Consider the following 6396-nt stretch of genomic DNA (forward strand, 5'->3'; position numbering starts at 1 on the left):
TTCCTATGTATTTTTTGATGCAATATTAAATGGGAATATTTTCTTTATTTATCTTTCTGATAGTTTGATATTGTATAAAAATGCAACCTATTTCTGAATATTAATTTTGTATCCTGCTACTTTAGTAAATTCATTTATCAGTTCTAATAGTTTCTTGGTGGACTCTTTGGGGTTCTCTATATATAATATCACATCATCTGTAAATAATGGCAATTTTACTTCTACCTTTCTCATGTGGTTGCCTTTTTTCTTGTCTGATTGCTGTGGCTAGAACTTCCAGTACTATGTTGAATAAAAGTGATGAAAGTGGACATCCTTGTCTTGTTACCAATCTTAAGGAGAATGCTTTTAGCTTTTCCCCATTGAGTATGATAGTAGCTGTGGGTTTGTCATATATGGCCTTTATTATGTTGAGATATGTTCCCTCTATTCCCAGTTTGCTGAGAGTTTAATCACAAATGGATGCTGGATTTTGTCAAATACTTTTTCTGCATCTGTTGATATGACCATATAATTTTTATTATTTGTTTTCTTTTGTGGTACATCATGTTAATTTATTTGCAAATATTGAACCAACCTTGCATACCAGGAATGAATCCCACTTGATCATGGTGTATAATATTTTTAGTATACTGCTGAATTCTGGTTGCTAATATTTTGTTGAGGATTTTTGCATCTATGCTCATTAGGGATATCGTCGCATAGTTGGGTTTTTTTGTTTGTTTTTTGTTTTTTTTTGTTTTTTTTTTAATGTCTTTGTCTGGTTTTGGAATCAGGGTAATGGTGGCCTCATAAAATGAGCATGGTAGCTTTCCTTCCTCCTGTATTTTTTGGAATAGTTTGAGGAGAATAGATGTTAATTCTTTCTTGAATGTTTGGTAAGATTCACCTGTGAAGCCATCTGGTCCAGGACATTTGTTTGTTGGGTGCTTGCTGATTACTGATTCAATTTTGTTGGGAGTAATCAGTCTGTTCAGATTTTCTGTTTCTTCTTGATTCAGCCTGTACGATTGTGTACTTCTAGAAATGTATGTATTTCTTCCAGATTGTCCAATTTGTTTAAATATAGTTGCTCATATTATTTTCTTAATTTTTCTTTTGTATTTCTGTGGTGTTGGTTGTCACTTCTCTTTCATTTCTGATTTTATTTATTTGTGTCTTCTCTCTTTTTTTCTTGATGAGTCTAGTTAAAGGTTTGTCAATTTTATTTATCTTTTAAAAAAAACAGCTCTTGGTTTCTTTGATCTTTTGCATTGTTATTTTAGTCTCTATTTTGGTAATTTCCACTCTGATCTTTATTATTTCCTTCCTTGTACTCACTTTGAGTTTGTTTGCCGTCCTTTTTTCAGTTCCCTTCAGTGTAAAGATAGACTGTTGATTTGAGATTTTTCTTGTTTCTTTCCATAGGCCTGCATTGCTATGAATTTCCCTCTTAGGATTGTTTTTGCTGTGTCCCATAGATTTTGGGTCACTGTGTTTTTATTTTTTTCTCAAAGTATCATTTGATTTCTTCCTTGATCTCATTGTTGACCCATTCATTATTTAGTAGTATGTTATTTAGTCTCCATGTGTTTGTGTGTTTTTCAGTTTTTTTCTTATAATTGACCTCCAGTTTCATGCCATTGTGGTCAGAGTACATGCTTGATATGATTTCAGTCTTCTTAAATTTATTGAGGCTTGTTTTGTGGCCTAACATGTGGTCTATCTTGGAAAATGTTCCATGTGCACTGGGAAATAATAGATATTGTGCTGCTTTGGTGTGAAATGCTCTAAAAATATAAATTAAATCCATCTGGTCTAGTGTGTCATTTAAGGCTGCTGTTTCCTTGTTGATTTCCTGTGTGGAAGATTTCTCCATTGGTGTAAATGGAGAGTTAAAGTCCCCCTACTATGATTGTGTTACTGTTCATCTCTGCCTTTATGTAGGTCAGTATTTGCTTTATATATTTAGGAGCTCCTATGTTAGATGTATAAATATGTACTATGGTAGTGTCCGCATGTTGGATTGATCCCTTTATTAATACAAGATTAATATTAATAAATATTAATATTGATTATTAATAATGTCCTTCTTTGTCCCTTATTAGAGTTTTCATTTTAAAGTCTATTTTTTTCCAATATAAGTATCTCTACTCCAGATTTTTTTCTAATTTCCATTTGGATGAAATATTTTTTCCATCCTTTTACTTTCAGTCTATGTGTATCTCTCGATTTGAGGCAACTCTCTTGTAGATAGTACATGCATGGGTCTTGTTTTATTATCCATTCAGCTACCCTGTGTCTTTTGATGGGATAATTTAATCTATTTTCATTTAAAGTGATTATTGATAGGTACACACTTATAGCTACTTTACTATTCATATATTTGATCTTCATTTGTTTGTTTTCTCTTTTTTTCTGCTTAAATAATTCCTTTTAGAAGTATTTGTAATACTGGTTTGGTGGTAATGAATTCCTTTAGCTTTTTTCTTCTCTGGGAAGCTCTTTATCTTTCCTTCAATTTTAAATAATAACCTTGCTGGGTAGAGTAGTCTTGGTTGTAGGCTTCCCCCTCCCCCCATTTCTTTGAATATTTCCTGCCACTCTCTTCTGGCCTGCACATTTCTGTTGAGAAATCATCTGATAGTCTTATGGGAGCTCCCTTGTAAGTAACTAGTTCTCTTTCTCTTGCTGCATTTAGGATTCTGTCTTTGCCTTTACCTTTGCTATATTAATTATGATGTGTCTTGGTGTGGGCCTCTTTGGGTTCATCTTGTTTGGGACTCTCTGCACTTCCTGGACCTGTATGTCTATTTTTTTTTTTGCCAGGATAGGGAAGTTTTCAGTCATTATTTCTTCATACAGGTTCTCAATGCCTTGTTCTCTCTCTTTTGCTTCTGGTACTCCTATGATGTGAATGTTGTTGTGCTTGAAGTTGTCCCACAGCTCCCTAAACTATGTTCATTTTTAAATTCTTTTTTGTTTTAGTTATTCTAATTTGATGTTTTCTGCTACCTTAAATTCTAAATCATTGATTTGATCTTCTGTTTCATCTAATCTGCTGTTGATTTCTTCTAGTGTATTTTTCATTTCAGTTATTGTATTCTTTATTTCTTACTGGTTCTTTTTTATGGTTTCTATATCCTTCTTTATGCTGCTATCTCTTTATTGAAATTCTCACTAAGTTCCTTAAGCATTCTTATAAGCAATGTTTTAAACTCTGTCTCTGGTAGGTTGGTTGCCTCCTTTTCATTTAGTTGCATGTCTGGAGGTTTCTCCTGTTCTTTTATTTGAAACACGTTTCTTCAATTCCTCATCCTGGCTGCCTCCCTGTGTTTACTTCTATGTATTAGGTAGATCTCCTATGTCTTTCAGTCTTTGTTGGATGGCCTTATGTATAATAGTATGTGTCCTGTGTGGTCAAATAGTGCAGTCTTCCTGATCTTCTGTGAGTGTGTTCCAGAAATGTCCCTTGAGTGTGTTGTGTGTTTTCTCCTGTGGTAGTTGAGCCTTGATTGCTTTTGGCACATCAGTGGGTAGGATCAGCTCTTAGGCTGACTGACTGTGAGGATTGGCTATGCCCACAGTGTATGAGGTGTTATGTGGGGGCTGACCCTGCAGTGGAGAATTCACCTCTGCAGGCTCTTGTGCCTGTTGAGACCCCCTTTTGAATGTGCCACTAATGGGGCTAACCAAGTAATGCTCTGATGTAGTCTGAAGCTGGCCTCTGGGTGTATTCTTTCTTGTGTCTCTTGGAAGGGGCTCGCATGGAGGTCAATTTCAGCCTTGCCTGTTACCAGCTTGCAATTATGTAGTATGAGACACAAAGCTGTATGTGCTTGGCAGCTGCCTGTGCTGGACCTGGAGGTGTGTGTGGGCTCTCCTCACTGTGTACCAAGGCCAGCTTCCACCAGTGGTGAGACTCAGGCAGCTTATCAAAAGGCCCAGGGTCCCCTAGGCCTACTACTACCTGCCAACTGTTCATGAGACCCAGCCATTGAAAGAACATCCTTAGGTGCATGGGTCAGGCTTATTGGCCTGGTGTTCCAAGTACCCTGGCAATGCAACATAGCTGTGTGGGGTGGAGTCCCAGGGATTCATGAGATGTGGTCAGTGGTTATTACATAGCTAATGCAGATTTTTTATTACTCCAGTTCCTGGCCAGTTGCTGGCACAACACCCTGAGAACACAGCAGCTAGCCACCACTTGCCTTGGTGCAGCCCCTGGCTTGTGACCAGTACACAAAATGCCCTTAGAACACCACAGCCAGCAACCTTTTACCTCAGGCTCGCAAATACTTGAGAGCTGCCCAAAAGTGGCTGCAGTGCAGGTTTGGGGTCACTCTCCACCACCAAAAGCTCCCCAGACTTTCCCGGACCATCTGCCACTACAGAAGGCTTCCTCTGCTTGTGGGGCAGATCTGGCCACCTATTTGCTGAGACTGCTCTTGGCAATGCAGCTCTAGGTGGGCGGGGTGGGCTTCCAGGAAGCTAAGCTACAAAGTCGATGCAGTCTTGGCTCCTGCACTGGTGCTGGGCCACAACCGCCCTGCAAAAATGCTCTGAGAACACCACAGCCAGCCACTGCCCACCCCAAGCCTGCAGGTTCCTGAGAATTGCCCAAGAGACACTGTGATGCAGGTTTTTGGTCACCATCCCCCAACAAACATTTCCTGGCCCCTGGGCATGTTCCACCACTGCAAGAATGCCTCCACTGCCTACGGGGGTGGGGCCAGCAGCCCAGCAGTCAAGAGTGTCCTGGTGATGTTGCACCATCTGTGTGGGGGTGGGAAGTTAAGAGGGTGGGGACTCAGGGCATCACCAAGGTGGTGCAGTCCCAGACTTAGCCCTCTGGGGGAGAGCTCAACACTGAAAAGATGGCACCCTCCTGTAGGCAACATGAGTGTCATGCTCCACACAGGAACAACAATGGCTCCTGTCGCTCTAGCTCTTGCCTCCAAAGCTATACAAATCAGTCTTTCCCCCACACATTCCTGGGTCTCCCAAGATGCCACCCCTCTACCAGAGATCAGGTGAGTGTCAGCAAGTGACTGAGTCTGTGTTGTGGGCTCCACAAGAGGGCGTCTGCGTTTTCAGCTGCCTCCCATCTCACTGGGGTTTTCACTGCCAAATGTATTTGCTTTGTTTGTTTGATTTTTTTGTGTGTGGTGTCAGATTAAAAAAATCATCACCAAGACCTATGTCAAGTAGCTTATCACCTATGTTTTCTTCTAAGAGTTTTATGGTTTCAGGTCTTTAATGTTCAAATCTTTAATCCATTATCAGTTAATTTTTGTGTATGGTGTAAGAAAGTGGTTCAGTTTCATTATTTTTTCATGTGGCTACTTAATTTTCCCACCACAATCTATTGGAAAGACTATGCTTTCTCCCTTGTATATTCTTGGCTCCTTTGTCATAAATTAATTGTCCACATATGTATGGGTTTGTTTCTTGGCTTTCTATTCTGTTTCATTGATCTATGTGACTGTTTTTATGCCAGTACCACACTGTTTTAATTACTATAGCTTTGTTGTATAGTTTGAAATCAGGGAGTGTGATATCTCTGGCTTTGTTCTTGTTTCTCAAGATTGTTTTGACAATTTAGGGTCTGTTATGAATTTACACTTTTTATCTATTTTTTATTTTATTTTTTGAAGTAATGTCATTTCTTGAAAATGGCTTTGGATACACTTTATACTGCCACCAAAGTGTGTCCTTACCCTTTTAAAACATATGTAATTTCTCTGAAATTATACCTTCACCTATATATTGAATGGATCTGTAAAACAATTACAGCATGTTTTTATTGGATATTATATAACCGAGGCTTCCATTAATAGACCCTAATAACTTCTGATGAAAATATATTCTCATTTTAATTGCTTATTACACAAGTAGCACATCTTCATTATAGAATATTTAGAAATACATAAAAGTAAAAAGGGGAAAATCACAATTTTCTACTTCCCAGTTAAACACCTTATTAATATTTTATGTATATGTTTCATTAATTTAAAGGTGCATTTATATGTACTTTAAGAAACAATTACAGCTTTATTGCAAGATATTTTACCACTTAATATATCTTGAACATAGTATTGTCAATACAAAGAGAGTTTCTTTATTCTCTTTAGATCCGTGGAATATTTGATTGTTTGAAATTACTATACTCAAATATAGCTATTCTTTCTCCCATTTGTAGACATTTGGTCATTTCTGTTTCTTTACCATTTTTTCTTCAAAATTCACTCTTCTAATTTTTCAATCTTATAAATATTGCTGCAATTAATTGTGTACAAACATGCTTGTATATTTAAAAGAGGATTTTGTAGGATAAATTCTTCAAAGTGTAATTTCTGATTCAAATTGTATAAATACATTTTATTGTAGTAGATAGTGCCAAATTGTCTTCCAAAA

The sequence above is a fragment of the Hipposideros armiger genome, unplaced genomic scaffold (assembly GCF_001890085.2).
Source record: "Hipposideros armiger isolate ML-2016 unplaced genomic scaffold, ASM189008v1 scaffold_831, whole genome shotgun sequence".
NCBI lineage: Eukaryota > Metazoa > Chordata > Mammalia > Chiroptera > Hipposideridae > Hipposideros > Hipposideros armiger.